An 18,357-nucleotide genomic window follows, 5' to 3' on the forward strand; every position below is an offset into this window, starting at 1 on the left:
ACCACATTAGTCTCCAATTGAAAGTGTCGGTTTTACATATGCTAGGTACGCCACTGCTAAAAGGTGTTTCCCTACTCTTTCAATCCTATAGAATGAGATCTAAACTGTGACCACCAGTATGTGTAGGACCCGAAACATGTTGAGAAAGATTCAGGTCAGAGAGAAGCTGGCAGAAGGAGAAGTTAGGGTCACCAAAATGCAAGTTAAAGTCTCTACAATTGAGTGGGATGAGTCTGTGCAATGTTCATTTAGAACAGCATATTGATCAAAAAATGTAATTTCTCTATTCCTCGGGGACTGATTTATAATTGTGTCTAATCACATTTTATTCTCATTTAAACAAGTCTTAAAAATCCCCAGTATTACAAACTCTTTATGTCATTATTACCTTCAAGAATCTGAACGCAGTCGTATCGTTGTTCAGCTTTTGCAGCTGTGCATAGAATTACTAGAAAATAATGGACCTAATTTTTTTAATACATAGATCCTAGGAATTTCAAATTACATTAAAAATCACTTTTACAAAATGAACTTCAGAAAATAAACACATTTTGCAAGATAATGATAATCATAGGTATACTCATAAAGATCCCTGGCAATACTCATTCTGCTAATCTTCATCTCCATAGGAGGCATAGTGTTACATTGAACTATCTTAGCATCAGCATTAAAAATAATGACTATAAAACACCTTCTTTAAAAATTATGGCATCTCTATTGCAAAAAATGAGTAAATTCAGCTACAATGTTAAAAATAATTTATCCCACACCATCTATTCTTGAACAGAGATCTTGCAGTTTTTAAAGACCATGTGTGGTCTAAAGATCTAAAATAATATCTTAGGTCTGCAAACTCTATTCTGTACTTTCTCTCAAAGTGTATGTTTATGCTTTATGTGCTAACCTCAATATGCCCCTATCAGAATAATGCTTGTTTGACATACCATACAATATTTCTTATTGATCTCTCTGTCACATGTCTTATAATGTGTACAATTCTATAACATTACAAATCAGCAACAAAGATCTCAGGACACCAAATAGCAATTGCCAATCTAAGAGGACAGAGTTTGTATATGTGCTGAATTTCTCAAATGCCTATGCCATCGAATGCTACTGCCTGCACAGTATGCATCTGTACATATTCTCTGATATACAAAGAACAAAGCCATTCTAAGAAAATAACAAAATCTTACACATCTTTGGAGTCACTGTTCAAACCCTGTTTATCACCTTCAAAATGAGTTGCAGTTATTCTTGCAGTTGCTGTTGCTATCAAAACAACTCATATCAATTCCACTGGAGTCGATATCCAACGTGGTTTAAAGAGGTAGGAGAGTCTCCTGTTTAAATCGCTTGCTTCTGCCTTGCTGCCAACATTCAGTGACATTAACTGGACTGTGCTGCAGAATATCGGTACTCATCAACCATGTCCCGAGTGGGCAGGTCAGCTTGATTGTCTCTTAACTCTTGAAGTGATTGCAGATTGTTCTGCCTTTTTGCTCAACACTTGTCGATTCACTGACAATATTTGCCTAAACATTCAAGTCAGACATATTATTGGCTCTTGTGACGCAGACCTGTGTCAAGTTTGACAACATTTTCATGAGTATTGCAAACTTTTTTTCTATGTATATGCAATTAAATCAAGCAATCTGTTTTTAACAATTTGTTTTAACATTATTGTTTTATGGTCTGCTAAATACTACTTTATGTATGTAGTTCATTGGAATTTAATTGGCCCTCCCCTACTCCCTTCCCTGAAACATATACTGTATACATTTGTAGGGGTTTGTATCCCTTTTATTTTTCTTGTTCCCAAATCAAGAGTTTTACAGGGGCAGAGCCAGGGAGAAATTGCAAGGTATGCAGGTGCTAAGAGACTCCTGCCAGAGATTGCAGCCATATTTACTATAGAGCCACTAATGCAGGAGTAAATGGGATTCATTTCTGTCCAGTTGAGAGGGGGGCTTGGTCTTTGTGAGAAAGGAGTTGGGAGGGGAGGCTAGTCCTTGTATTGGAGGGGATGGGATGTGGCTGGTCCTTGTGTCAGGAGTGGGATTTGCAGAGGGGAAACATGCACATTCCACTTATACATGTTTCAGCTGATATTTAAAAAATTCTATAGTTTTGGGATTATTTCAATATAGCTTCTTGATTATTGATAAATCAATACTGTTAAATTTGAAGCTTTCTCTATTCTCAAAATATATGAGTGTGAATCAAAAACACTGCACAACAATTTTTTGGTTAAGTCTTGATTCCTGAAAAGTTTTTGGTGATTATGACAGGTACCAACTTGGTATGCTCAAATATGGTTTTGGTTTTACTGCATCACGTAAGAACTATGAGAAATAGACATTTTTATGTTTACTGACAATAAAATATATAGTCAAGTTTACGTTTCGCACAAGCGACTAAATGAAACAGAATTAAAAGTGTTTTGCTCCCGAGTTTCTTTTATATTCAGTGTCTGGTGCATCACGTTGTAGCATCCAACAATAGTCGGCAAGCATTGACGGATTCCAATTGCCCTGGTATCGTTTCTCCATCGTAGCTATGTCTTGATGAAACCTTTCACCGTGCTCGTCACTCACAGCACCGAGATTTGCGGGGAAGAAGTCCAAGTGTGAATGGAGGAAATGAATCTTGAGTGACATATTGCACTTCATTCTCTTGTATGCTTTGAGAAGTTTGTCTACCAGCTGAATGTAGTTTGGGGCTCTGTAATTGCCCAGAAAATTGTCAACAACGTCTTTCAAGGCTTTCCAGCCAATTTTTTCCGGCCCAACTAACAGATCTTCAAATCGCTTGTCACTCATAACATGTCTGATCTGGGGGCCAACAAAAATACCCTCTTTGATCTTGGCATCAGTTATTCTTGGGAACATCTGTCTTAAATAACGAAAACCTTCCCCTTCCTTGTTCATTGCTTTCACAAAATTCTTCATGAGTCCCAGTTTAATGTGAAGAGGAGGCAAAAATATCTTTGTCGGGTCAACAAGCGATTCATGTGCTACATTTTTCTGTCCTGGAACTAACTTTTTACGGAGTGGCCAGTTCTTTCTAGAATAGTGCGACTCTCTGTCTCGGCTGTCCCATTCGCAGATGAAACAGCAGTACTTTGTATAGCCAAGCTGCAGTCCTAGTAACAGAGCAACGACTTTGAGGTCTCCACAGATATTCCAGTTATACCTGGTATACTGGACATACTTTAGTAACATTTCCATATTCTCATATGTTTCTTTCATATGTGCTGCATAGCCAACAGGTACTGAAGGATAAACGTTGCCATTGTGCAACAGAACAGCTTTCAGGCTTAACATTGACGAATCAATGAAAAGACGCCACTCTTCCGGGTTGTGATCACAACCAAAGACCGAGAACAATCCTTCAATGTCACAACAGAAACAGAGACTGTCGACTTGTGCAAAAAATTTGGTTATATCATGATGCCGGTCTCGAAACACAGAAATTTTCGTACCTGGTGATAGCAAACACCATTCCTGCAGTCTCGAACCTAGCAGCTCAGCTTTTGCTTTTGACAGACCCAAATCTCTGACCAAATCGTTCAATTCGGACTGTGTTATCAGATGTGGATCGCCTGATGAGGATGGTTCAAAATCCGGGTCAATGTCACTGTTAGAACCCTGCACTGCAGTTTCTTCATCTGGTTCGTCTAAGGTCCAATCCTCTGGTGGTTTCGGAACTGGAAGACTGTCATCATGTGGCATGGGTCTCATTGCTGAAGGCAGATTAGGATATTCAATTGACTTCTTGTTTTTGGCAGAGAAACCAGACACATTAGTCAAACAGAAATAACAGTCCGTCACATGGTCTTTCTGTTCTCGCCATATCATCGGAACAGCAAATGGCATCGTCTTTCGAGTACCTCTGAGCTAGGCTCTCAGACTAACAGCACATGTCGCACAGCAAATGTGAGGCGCCCATTGCTTGTCTTGATCACCTATTTTGCAGCCAAAATACAGATGATAGGCTTTCTTTACAAGGGCAGTCATCGAACGTCTCTGAGGCGTAAGTGTATATTCCCCACAGATATAGCAGAATGTGTCGCGGCTGTTACGACACCGACGAGACATATTGCCCGACACCAAAACGTCTATAGCATCAAGCTTACTTACTGTTATATTGCTACAGCTACTATACTACTATACTTTACTATACTGATACTATATACACACACGGACTATCTATATTAACCAAATGAGCAGGATCGGTGTATGGAAGCCACCATTATAGCATGGTGAGACAGCGCAAGCTCGTTCAGACCTGCCCAGACATGCCCAGGATGTCATCTTCCATAAAACAGCTTCCAACCTGGCTAGATTTTATGCATGGACATACCCAGGCGGCACAAACCGTTGTTGATAAGACACTTATGGGAGAAAAAATTGTTTGCATCCAAATATAAGAAAAAATCACGACAAAATTGAAGATTTCTCTGAAATGGTACGTGATGGGTAATTTTTGATGTAATATTCATGATCAGCACCCAAAATTCTATAAGAAACACCCAGCAGTGTTCAGGAAGCAAAAACTTTGTTGTGCAGTGAAATTAAAGGCAATTGTTAATTACGTGATAACCAGAACAGAGCTAGCGAAATGCAACATCAGTACTCGCATCATTGCCTGTTGGATAGTTTGTCCACACACAGTGCAGCACTCAGCCTTTAGTCATGTGGCAGCCATGAGGTTAGAAACATGGATGCTCCATTGCAAGATTGCACCATCGAAGAACAACATGCAGTAGTGCACTTTCTTTGGGCTGAGGGAGTGAAACCTGTGGAAATTCAGTCGGATATTGACTCAGTCTGGACATAGAACCATGAATCAATGAAAGATTTATGAGTAGGTAAGAAGGCTTAAAGCGGAAAGAACAGGTGTAACTGATGAAGGTCATTCAAGTTGTCCATCGTCATTGTGCACACAAGAGCACATTGACAGGGTGGATGCCTTTATTAGAGAAGAACGATGAATAATGGTGTCTCAATTAGCTACAAATTTGGATATCAGCTATGGATCTGCATTTGCCCTAATGCAAGATGACTTGAGATATAGGAAAGTCTGCACATTATGGGTTCCCAAACAGCTTACTGATCTGCACAATCAACAGCATATGAAGGTTGTGACCCAGTTCCTGAGACAGTATGAAGAAGATCTGAGTATTTGGGAGAAAATTGTCAACGGTGACAAGACAAGGGTGCATCACTGTGACCCGGAATACAAAAGACAAAGCATGATGAATTAAAGGAAGTGGTGCTCACCTGGCTTCGGGAACAGCCGAAAAGCTTCTTCTCTGCAGGAATGCAGAAGCTAGTTGAACGATACGACAAATGTGTCGCCTTGCTTGGGGTCTATGTGAAAAAGTGATATGTTCAGTTGCTCACAGTTACTTCTATTAAAGCTGTTAAATGTATTTTGCCTTTACTTTTTAATTTATTCTCATATAACTTTGTGTGTATTATTTACCAAATCTTTATTATTAAAACGATCCTACTATTACTATTGTACTCGTACCCTATCAGGAATAATAAATCTTGTCATAGACATTTCTGTTCACAAAGACAATACACATGAATGTATCTTCCATTTATAAATTACAAGCATATTGCATAAATACTACTTAAAAGTTCACAATTTGATATAATAAAGATTTGGTAATAATATACACTCAGAGTTACATATTTTGAGAAAGCTTTAAATTTAACAGTATTGATTCATCAACTGATATTCAACTGGTACCTGCATAAGTAACTTATGTGGGTCCCGAATGAATATCAACTAGGATCCACATAAAAGATGGCGGCCTCACTATTTCTGGTTAGACACCAGTATTCAATGTCAGTGCCTGGACACAGTCCGGCACTAACAGGGTCTAATTCTGCCCATGATCATCAGTATTTCAAAAACTGCTGATTGCTGCCTCCTGAATCTTGACCAGTTTCTTTCATCCACATTTCATAACTTTTGCCTATAATGCCAATAACTGGGCGGAATAAAATTTGTAATATTTAGTAAAATATTCTCCTGTCCAGCTAGAATTAGAAGATTCCCCTCTGAAGTCTACTTTGATTTTATTAATTTTCCTTTCAATTCTTATTCTCTTTAACTGCCCTGACAATAATTTCCTGCCATTATGAGCAGGCTGGTTAAAAAAAAAATGCCTCTTGCTGAGTCTCAGATAATGTGCTGTCTAAGAAGATTCTAGGAAACTGAGCTTACCTCTTACTCTGATTGTGTGTCCTAATATCCCACTATCTTTCATTCATAAATTTCTTCTAGCTGCACAAGTTCAGCCTTCAGTGTTTTGGTCTTGGGCTGCAACTCTTTGCTTTAACCACAGATAGGGGAATAATACGCCCTCACAGCAGGCCCTTGGCAGCATCCCAAGCTGCAAAGCAGCTTAATTCATTATTGCAATTGAGATTTGTATATTATTTCCAAGCTAAAACAAAGTTCTTCCAAAAAGACCAGATCAGTAAGTAAATGCCTATTCATTAAGCAATTCCTCTCTAGTGCCCCTCTGAACCCATTTAATTCTAGGCTAACATAAGCTTGATGAGATATCAAAATGCATCATATGATATAGGTTTCTAAGTTTTGGTATGCCGGCAACTTTTGTATGTTACCTGGTTTCCTTAAAGTATGCAGACTGGCTGCAGGGCTATTGAATAATACAATACTATACAACATTTATTTATATACCGCTTATACCTTGACAAAGTTCATTGCGGTTTAAAAATGATAAGAAATGGAGACAGTATTCAGAGTTACAAAATTAAAGGGCTTCTTTTACAAAGGTGCACTACCATTTTTAGCGCACGCACCGGATTAGCATGCGTTATAGCGCGCGCTAGCCAAAAACCTACCGCCTGCTCAAGAGGAGGCGGTAGCGGTTAGCGCGCGTGGCATTTTAGTTCGCGTTAAGGCCCTAACGCACCTTTGATAAAGGAGCCCAAATTCTACATTAAATTCACCACTCCTATAACACATGTTCACTTAACAAATAACTTTTCAAAAACCTTTCACAACTTTTGCAATTACTCACTGATGTTACATGATCTGGTTGATTTTTCCAAGATTTTGCAGCTTGATAGGCAACTGTGGAAGTGAGCACTATAGTATACCTATTCCCCCTTCCCCTCAACCAATGTTCAGTCTGATGGATGAACCCTGCAGATCTCATTGCTTTAAGAATGCAGTTAACTAATGAAGGGGCTTATTGACAAAGCTGTGCTAAACAGTTAATGAGTGATTTAGTGCATGCTAACAGCACTTGGAAGGCAAATAGATGGCGACTTTGGCTTACAGTTAGCACATTGTAAGGGACCACACATTAATTGCAGATAATAATAATAATAACAGTTTATATACCGCAATACCATAAAGTTCTATGCGGTTTACAATAGATTAAGCGAGTTACAAATTGATTGAATTTAAGAAGGGGGAAGAGGAGAGTTAATAGGACCGGAAATGTGTTGTTGAGGAGAAAGAGATTAATAGGACAGAGGAATCACTATGGAGGAGAAAGAAGATAATGTAAACCGTTAAAGCTGTTTAAATAGGTATAGCAAACCACATCACATTATTTAACACAGAGTAAAGTCATGTGTTCTGAGCAGTGACATAGCAAGGGTGAGAGGTGCCCGGAGCGGTGAAGTCCCTTCCCCCACATCATCTCTGTCCTCCCGCTCCTTCCCCAATCCCCCTGCCGCACGCGCCCCCTTTCCTTCCCCCTCACCTCCAGCTGTTCACTGCCACGACCAACTTCAATATGCTCCTTGCGACCGCTTCCTCTCCCTGTGACATCACTTCCCATGTGCGGCGCCCAGAAATGATGTCAGCAGGAGCCGATGCGGTCACGAGGAGCTTGTTGAAGTTGTTACTTGTGGCAGGGAACTAGAGGTACGAGGCAAGGGAAGGGGGGATGCATGTTAGGTGGGGCTGGAGTGGGATGAGGCTGGAATGGGGTGTCAGAGAGGAGGATGGCACCTAGGGTGGACTGCCCCCCACCCCCTCCCCCTTACTATGCCACAGGTTCTGAGTTAAGTGTGGGGTCAATGTTAACTTTGAGACACAGTGTTAACGAGCGGTCTATCCACTAAGTACGGGATGCAGGATGTAGGAAGTATCCCAGAGCTGATGTTGACTCACGCAGTAGACATCAGCTTAAAGCATATTAAAATATATGATATGGATGATGTTTAACAATTTGCTGCAATTGTAAAGATGTGCACTGGCATCTATTGCACTAGCATAACACTAAAAAAAATACTGCCAAGTCTGAGGAAGTAAGGGATCCAACTAAGACCGACTAGCTAGTAGCTTTCTGCATCGGTCTTTTCCCCCTGATATGACCTGAAGGTAGCCAACCTGACCCAACCCCTGCTCCTCCCCCTGGACGGGTAGTTGAACTGAAGATAGCCGATGCACCCCACCCTACCCCAAGCACACACACAATCAGCAATGTTTGATAGTCTAGTGGTCCCTGTCCTATCCCTCCCTGATATTTTTTTTTAAAGGTGCTTTTCTTGAATTGTTGTATGTTTATTACCTGTGTATTGCACTGTTAATTTTTGAAAATCAATAAAGTGTTTTTTTTTTTAAAAAGTATCCCTCGTAGTCTAGTATACCCATCTCCCCTCCCCTCTCCCCCTGACCCGCTGTGTGCACTTTGACTGGTCCAGCAGAAGTAATGACTACTTCCTCCTGCCTGATCCAATCTGATGACACTTGACCCTTAGTGTACTAAATAAGGCATTGTAATCAATGCAATATTTGGTAGACTGACACCTAGTAATGCATCTCAACCTACTGCTAGGGGTCAGGCAATGCCATTTTGGATTATTATGGTGCCAGAGACAAGAGTAAGTGGTTATCACTCCTGCCTGATCAGTCTTGAGGTGCATTTGGCAGGGATACCAGGGAGACTTTTTCTTTAATGCTGGGGTGAGTGGGGTCAGAGGTCACTGGACTACCAGAGATGGTCAGGCAGCTATCTTTGGTGATAGTGAGGGTCGGGATAGTCGGGTCAGCAGACTTCAGGCCATGTCATGTTGAGGGGGACAGATGGTAAGCACTTCTTTACCCATTCCCTGCTCATGCCAATGCAAACCAGTAGCTTTTATTTTTAAATGTCACCCTCTCTGTCAGTGCCTGAGTCAATTGCTGCTGAGGTACTGATAGGAAGTATGACATTTAACATATTGGATCATAGATTACTGCGATGATTTTAATGTAGCAGTTATTTACTGTTGACATTTTCTTTGTCGTGCAAATGACAGCCCATCCCTAATGCATAGTTCAAAGCCCCCCTCCCTCGCAATTTACTTTAGCTAAGATGCAAAACAAATAAGGACCATCTTTTCCAAACATTTCTCTGCATCAAGCAAGAGAATAATAAATTCACTGCATTAAGCAAGAGAATAATAAAACCAGTATTTCAGTCCAACTCATATCAACCCCTTATGACTCCTGCTTCGTTGGAATGCAACTGTAATTTTCATGCTCATTGTTTAAAGTATGCCCGTAAACAGTAAGAAGTAATCCCACTGCTGTACAGCACTTCTTTCAGAGTAACTTCACTATTATATTTAAGGTCCTCAGCGGGCATTTGAACACATCAAATGGAGGGTTATAGATCAGATACTTGAGAAAGAAGTTGAGGGGTATTGGGAGAGCCGACTTAATTATATTGAACAGCGCTGGATTTATCGCCTTAATACGGTGGTCCCTTATGGACTAAATAATGAACTAGAGTGGGCTTCCCTAATATGAGGTTAGATCCTGGGGTTTCTGTATATTATATTATCTTAAGATAAATAACGTAAATGAAATAGAGGTTGAAATGGATAGCGTAAGTTTTGACGTCAGACTCTGACGTCCCTGAACTCCTGGGACGTCGACGTCTGGGTCACGTATAAATTAGCTGTGAACGAACCCGACCGCCATTTCGTATATGGCGTGATGGCGGGAGTAAATTGACTATAAACGGTAGGAGTCTGTATTTAATATTAGCTTATTTCATGCCTTATGGTTTTTAGTCATACTTAAGTATGTCTTCTATTTCTGAATAGGGAGAGGGAGCCTTGATAAAGCCCTAGAGTCACACGGGCGAAACATGTTGGTGGCTGATGTTTCTGAACCCTCCCGGCTAACGTCAAAACCATAAGCTAAGTAATTTTAGCATTAATAATAAAAAACTTTTTCAACATAAATTATAATCATAGTTAAGGGTCCAGTGACGAATGGGAGCATAAAGCCCCACACTATGAAATGATTTGAGTGTGTGGTGGCCCGCTGAGGACCTTAAATATAATAGTGAAGTTACTCTGAAAGAAGTGCTGTACAGCAGTGGGATTACTTCTTACTGTTTACGGGCATGTTATATGGGAATACTCTTCTTTCAAAAAGTGGTGATTTGGGTGCCTAGAGTCTCATTGTTTAAAGTATGCCATGGTATTTTTGCGGTAGAACCATGCATTGATCCAACTTTATCATGAGGCTCATATGGGAAGATACCAGTTAACACAGAGGTTGTGCAGTTACTGCACATTAATTTGGGCAATTAATGTGGAGCAACTACCAAACCTTGCCACACTTTACTAAGTAAATGCTGCCATTTCATAGTAACAACTTGTAATTCATACATTATTCAAAGAAGCTGCTTCTGAAGAAGCTAGAATGTGACATGGGCGGCTCTGTTGAACTTACGATAAGCTTCCAGTCATTATTTGGGAACTTAAGACTGAGGTCTTTATCCTCCTCGAGACTGATAGCTGTTTATTAGTACAGTGGAGTATTATCTGGATAATGCCAACAAAGACCCCCTAAAGACTGCCCTGACACTACCATGATACTGAAGGGCAGTCCGGGAATGAGCCTGGGAGAAGCCAGAATTTATGCAGAGACCGGCAATATTCAGCACCAGTATCCAAATAATGCCATCTGCCAATGCTATACTTCTTTTGTGGACCACTGGTAACTATTAATCTCTGCCTCATTCTATTCTTTTCACATTTTCTCTTCCTTTCATCACCCAACATATACAGGTTTCTGGCACTTTCACTCACTTATCTATTTTCCTTCAGGCCAGCAACTTCTCCTTTGCTCCCTTCTTCCCTGACAGCTGCCCCTCTGTTCTCTCTCACACACAGAGACAGGTAGCAGCAGCTTCTGTCACTGCCTTTGTCAAGGGGCCATCTATCACCAACATGATTAATTCAATTATCCCTGTCAGCAGCCAACCAAGGGTTCCTTCTCACAGATATTCCTTCTCCCAGCTACTAGCCATCTTCATTGCTTCACAGACTCATCAGGATTCCTGACAGCTGTTTGCGCTGACCCTTAACTACTACACTAATTATTTTATTTTATTTTATTTTATGTAGTAAAAGACATATTTTGCATACGGTAGAGTTCTAAGTGGGTTACAATATCACATATACATTAAAACTCTACAACAATGCTTTAGCAACCTAAACATAAAATCACAAAGATCCCAATTTTGGAAAGGATGTGCAGTTGGAAACTGAGATGTCCAGGTTGGGATGTGGAAAATTATCTCTGTATTTAATAAAGACTGTAGGAAATGTAGAGCCTTTTGGAATAAAAGAAGACAAAAGAGGCGACCTGTGATGCTCAATCTATTTATTCACTGTTAAGGCCCGACATGTACATGTTTTGGCTGTAAGGCCTGCATCAGGGGTCATCTAAAAAGATGGTAATTAAGACACTGTTAGAAGCCTGATGACTATACTGGCAACAATCCCACACATCCACTCGTGTATCGTAGAGCTTTTTGAAATGACATGGACTTGCAGGGCAGCAAGTCTATGGCATTCCATGTTCAGAGGAATCAGCCATTTACCCTAGCACATATGTGAATGGCAGCAGCTTTGCAACATCACTGCTTCCCTATCTACAAGTACACCTCGATCCTACAGCACTATTTAGTTTATCTTGTTTGGGCAGACTGGATGGACCATACAGCTTTTATGTTTTATTAAAACTTGTTATACTGCTTGTTCTTACGAAAGGTCCAAGTGGTTTACAATTACAGTGGTACCTCGGTTTACGAGTGCACCGGTTTGCGAGTGTTTTGCAAGACGAGCAAAACATTCACAAAATCGGCTCCTCGGAAACCAAGCGTGCCTCGATTTGCGAGCAGCGCCCCCCGCAGTCCGGCACCCTCCCCCCGTGATCCGGCACCCTCCCCCCCGTGATCTGGTACCCCCTCGCCGCGATTCGGCATCCTCCCGCCGCGATTCAGCAACACCCCCCCTGCTGCAATTGGGCATCCCCCCGTCGCTTCTTACTGTCATCTGGGCACCAGCACCGGCATGTCCTGTGCGTTGGTGCCGGTGCCCGACGATCAGCCTCCTCTTCTTGCTGGGCCTTGAGAATCTGCACATGCTCAAGGCCTGCGAGTTCACATTCTCTCCGAGATTCTTGGAGATCTCGGAGAGAACGTGAACTCGCAGGCCTTGAGCATGCGCAGATGCTCAAGGCCCAGCAAGAAGAGGAGGCCGATCTTCGGGCACTGGCACCAACGTACAGGACATGCCGATACCGGTGCCCAGATGACAGTAAGAAGCAGCGGAGGGGTGCCCAATCACAGCGGGGGGGTGCCCAATCACAGGGGGAGGGTGCCGGATTGAAGGGGGGCCTTCAGGAGGAGCAATGCCGGTTCTCATGGGGGTATGGGGGGGAACATATCAAAGCGAGTTTCCATTATTTCCTATGGGGAAACTCGCTTTGATAAACGAGCATTTTGGATTACGAGCATACTCCTGGAACGGATTATGCTCGTAATCCAAGGTACCACTGTATACAAAATTTAGAAAAGAACTCCATTTAAAACAGGACAGACCTACATAGCTAAAACATACATACAAGAACATTCATATCTAGATATAATTTACAACATATCTCTTGTACTAATGTTAAATTACAGGATGTCTGCTAAGAGTTCCAGTTCCTCTAATATATGTGAATTGAATCAAATAAAACTGAATCTATTCCAAATGCTTCCTGAAACAAATGAGTTTTCAACAAAGTTTTACAAGCCTTATTTTCTTCCAGCCTAATATCCCATGGTAAAAGATTCCATAAAAATGGAGCAATAAAATAAAATGCTTTTTTCAAGTGGATTCCCATTTTGCTTTACTTGCTGATGGAAGGACTAATCTATTATCTTGAATAGACCTCAGTTATTTTTTTTTTTAAATTCTTTATTGATTTTCAATTTGAATAAAAGTGCAAAAAATTATACAAACATGTAATACAATGAACAGCACTTAAATGATACAATACAAAACTTATCCCCCCCCCCCCACCCCGGATATGTGCATAACCAAATAGGAATTAAAACCTTATTCAATTAATCAGATTTGATAAATTCCGCTAATGGACCCCATGTTGTTTTAAATATTTTACTATGTCCCAATATTTCTGAGTTCATTTTTCCATATCTAAAACATTGACACAAAGATTCCTACCAAAAGGAAAAAATTTAGCCTGTCCCAGGCCTTCCAATTCCTGGTGATCATTTGCATGGCTATCCCTGTCATAATTATAAAAAGTCTGCTTTTATACCTATCTAATGGATTTTTAGCTTTCAACAATGTCCTATAGATGACTACATCGTAGGACAGCAGAATCAATGTTTCCAGTATCATTTTAATTGGTCCCCATATTGATTTCCAAAAATTGAGTATCAAGGGACAATAGAACAACAAATGATCCAGTGTCCCTACTTCAAGATGACAATGCCAGCATCTATTAGATTTGAACCATCCAACTTTTGCAAACGAACTGAGGTCCAAAAAAGTCTATGTAACACAAAAAACAGATTTGTCTCATAGATACTGACGATGTACATCTCATCCTCCAAGTCCAAATCCATGGCCATTGAGTTGAAGGAATCTGCTGCTTTATCTCAATGCTCCAAATATCTTTTAGGCTCGTTTTAGGTTTTTTTTATTCAAATATTTGGATATTAATTTATACCACTTGGCGGCCTGATGACCTAGCAAATCTGTCTGGAAATATAGGCCCAGTAGGCTATACTGATTTTTTACGTTGCGCCAATCAGGGAACCCTTTCTGAATGGCCTGTTTCAACTACAACCATTTATAAGCTTGAGACTTTGATATGCCAAATGATTGTTGCAGTTGTAAAAAATTTAGCATTTTCCCATTTGAGATCACATCATCTAAAGCAGTTGTTCCCAACTCTGTCCTGGTGGCCCACCAGGCCAATCGGGTTTTCAGGATAGCCCTAATGAATATGCATGGAGAAAATTTGCATGTCTGTCACTTCTATTATATGCAAATCTCTCTCATGCATATTCATTAGGGCAAGCTTGAAAACTCAATTGGCCTGGTGGTCCTCCAGGACAGGGTTGGGAACCACTGATCTAAAGCAGTGGTTCCCAACCCTGTCCTGGAGGAACACCAGGCCAATCGGGTTTTCAGGCTAGCCCTAATGAATATGCATGAGAGAGATTTGCATATGATGGAAGTGATAGGCATGCAAATTTGCTTCATGCATATTCATTAGGGCTAGCCTGAAAACCCGATTGGCCTGGTGTTCCTCCAGGACAGGGTTGGGAACCACTGATCTAAAGTACGTATGCCTGCCTGCAGCTTATGTTTCCAGAGGATTTTAGACTTGCTGATTTGTATCTTGGAGTTTAACCATAGAGATTGACAAGTGTATTGTTGTATTGGAGTAGGTGTTAACTTATTTATGAATTTTAATGTGTTCCAGGTGGAAAAAAGAATACTATTGTCCTTGTATATTCTGGGCAGCTTGATACTCAAAATGTGGCTCAAACGTAATGGGGACATGAGATGATTCTCTAAAATCAGCCAATCTGGCAGATTCTCCATGAGTTCAGGAAGGATCCAATGTATACCCTAATGCAAATTGAAGGCTTGATGATACCTATAAAAATTTGGAAAATTTACAGCCCCCCCAAAACCGCCGATTGTAGTTTTTGCAAAGATACTAAGGCTATTCTAGCAGTTTTACCCAGCCAAATAAATTTTGTAAGAATCCCATTTAATTTCTTATAAAATGAATTTTGAAAATAAACCTGTAACATACTCATTTGGTAACAAACCACAGGCAAAATCATCATTTTGATGATTTGGACTCATAAGAACATAAGAATTGCCTTTGCTGGGTCAGACCAGTGGTTCATTGCGCCCAGCAGTCTGCTCCCGCGGCGGCCCCCAGGTCAAAGATCAGTGCCCTAACTAAGACCAGCCCTACCTGTGTATACTCCGGTTCAGCAGGAACTTCTATAACTTTGTCTTGAATCCTGGAAAGTGTTTTCCCCTATAACAGCCTCCGGAAGAGTGTTCCAATTTTCCACCACTCTCTGGGTGAAAAACTTCCTTATGGAATCTATTCCCTTTTAACTTTAGAGAGTGCCCTCTCGTTCTCCCTACCTTGCAGAGGGTGAACAACCTCTCTTTATCTACTAAGTTGATTCCCTTCAGTATCTTAAATGTTTCTATCATGTCCCCTCTCAATCTCCTCTTTTCAAAGGAGAAGAGGCCCAGTTTCTCTAATCTCTCGCTGTAGGGCATCTCCTCCAGCACCTTTACCATTTTAGTTTCTCTTTTCTGGACCCTTTAGAGTAGTACTGTGTCCTTCTTCATGGATGGCAACCAGTGCTGGACGCAGTATTCCAGGTGAGGGCATACCATGGCCCGGTACAGCGGCATGATAACCTTCTCCGATCTGTTCATGATCCCCTTTTTACTCATTCCTAGCATTCTGTTCGCCCTTTTCACTGCCACGGTGCATTGCGCGGACGGCTTTATCGACTTGTCGACCAGTATTCCCAAGTCTCTTTCCTGGGGAGGTCTCTGCAAGTACTGCAGCGGACATCCTGTATTCGTGTATAAGATTTTTGTTACCGATATGCATCACCTTACATTTATCCATGTTAAACCTCATTTTCCATGTCGCAGCCCATTTCTCGAGCATGTTTATGTCACATTGCAGGTCTTCACAGTCCTCCTGTGTCTTCACTACTCTGAATAACTTCGTATCATCTGCAAATTTAATCACCTCACTCGTACCAATTTCCAGGTCATTTATAAATATGTTGAAGAGCATGGGTCCAAGCACTGAACCCTGTGGCACTCCATTTGTGACGCTTTTGCAGTCCGAGTATTGTCCATTTACCCCCACTCTGTTTCTTATCCGCCAACCAGTTTTCAATCCACATGAGTATTTCACCCTCGATTCCATGGCTCACAATTTTTTGAAGTAGACATTCATGTGGAATCTTGTCGAACGCCTTCTGAAAATCCAGATATACAATGTTGACTGCTTCACCCTTGTCTATCTGCCTGTTTACTCCCTTGAAGAAGTGCAGCAAGTTCGTCAAGCAAGATCTTCCTTTGCTGAAGTTCTTCTTCACCCAGAGAGTGGTAGAAAACTGGAACGCTCTTCCAGAGTCTGTCATAGGGGAAAACACCCTCCAGAGATTCAAGACAAAGTTAGACAAGTTCCTGCTGAACCAGAACGTATGCAGGTAGGGCTAGTCTCAGTTAGGGCACTGATCTTTGACCAGAGGGCTGCCGCGTGAGCGGACTGCTGGGCCCAATTGACCACTGGTCTGACCCACCAGCAGCGATTCTTATGTTCTTATGTTCTTATCAGTAGTGATGGAAACAAGTCTATGCAATGGAAGATTACACTTTGCCACAAAAGAATGAAAAGAGCTGAATATTTCCTGACCGGTAGTTCTCCCTTTTAAAGAAATGATTCCAAGTAGTTCTTTAACACTGAAGTCTTCAAAAACCATCCGGATAAAGACTAGTAACTGGGCTATGTCTCTTATGTCTGTAGATTCATCATCCAGTTGGAGTGAGAAAGCAACACAATTTGAAACATCCTCTAACAATTGTTCAGTTGTGTCTCCACTGAAAGGTTTGCATTTCTTTGCGATCAGGTTGCTAACCTTGAAGGATGCTGTGTTTGCATTGACCGAATGTGACCTTGGCTTCACCATCAACTGTTGCTGAGTAGCCAATTTTTATATACGTTCTTTGAACTTCAGTTTAAGAATTTCACTTTTGGGTGGAAAATCAGCATCAAATTTATTGCTATGCAGAGCCTTATAATGACATTCCAGATTACCCTTTTTGGGTAAGAATAATGGGGCATTACAAATTAGACAACAACACTTGTCTTTCACCATGATGAAGAAGTAGTCCATTTATCATTCATCATGAAAGTGGTAGGTTTTGCTCTTCTGTGGAACACTCATACTGGGGTGGCTGGATGTAAGAAGGCCAAATCTGCTAAGTTAGTATAAGCATTGGCTGAATCTGATCCAAAACTATCACTGTCCCCATATATTAAAGATCAACAGGAACTGAAAACCTCTGGATGATGTGCAATACAAGACTGGAGATGCCAAAACCATACATGCACTTCTAAAAGTAAAAATAAGAATTCACTATACTGGCACCAATAATCAAATACCACCAAACAATCATCATAAAAACTCAAACACCTGTCCAGTAAACCAGATAAAATCAAATACCGGCAAACAAATTCAAATACCACCACATGCGATTTAATAAATTCTGCACACAGTGTAGAATCAATGCAAAGGCAAGGCGAAATAAAATTGCAGAGGCACGCAAAAGTCACAGTGGTTTGAATCAATTTGAAGGCAAGGCATAGGCAAGTTAGAACAAAATTGGAAAAGCCCGCCAAAAATCACTAAATTCTTGACACTTTGATGTGTCTGCCCGAAAATGTTTAATGAAAGCGAACTATAATGCGACCAACGACCAGCACACGACACAACTAATATGGTAAGTGTATTCAGGAAAAGCCCGGGTGAATTGATATCGCCTGGTATATAACAGACTTCTAAGGGGTGTTGGCACAGAGGCAGGAATGGGTGATTCTGAGAGACAGGAGACCAGGTATGACGCCGAGCCTGTGGGGAATGGGCAGCATCCCCCTGTGGTACCCACAAACTATTGGCATAAAAACAACAAGTGCCCCCAATACATCCTCAGGCAAGATTCCTGCAGGCAGGGAAAAAAGACAGGCAAAGGATCAGCAGTGGTGGCAAACCCTCAGCAGACAACCTGACAGCATGAGCTCTCTCCTAGCGACGAGGTGAGCTGCTAGAGAGATGGAGCCAAGTGGGGCTAGCAATCTACCTCTGACCCCTCCGTGATGTACAGGTAGATCGCGATCTACCTGTTGGACATGCCTGCTATAAAGGATGCTTAATTGTATAGATGTGCTTAAATTTGCTGGACGTCACTGAGCATGATTCTCTACTGTACT

The 18,357-nt window shown here is 41.2% G+C and overlaps 1 protein-coding gene across 1 annotated transcript in view; it reads right to left on the reverse strand.

Annotated features, from left to right (window-relative positions):
- Positions 1-18,357, reverse strand: part of PLPPR1 (phospholipid phosphatase related 1) — a 223,561-nt gene that overhangs the window by 110,873 nt on the left and 94,331 nt on the right. The window lies entirely within an intron of this gene.

This window comes from Geotrypetes seraphini, chromosome 1 (assembly GCF_902459505.1).
Source record: "Geotrypetes seraphini chromosome 1, aGeoSer1.1, whole genome shotgun sequence".
NCBI classification, from domain to species: domain Eukaryota; kingdom Metazoa; phylum Chordata; class Amphibia; order Gymnophiona; family Dermophiidae; genus Geotrypetes; species Geotrypetes seraphini.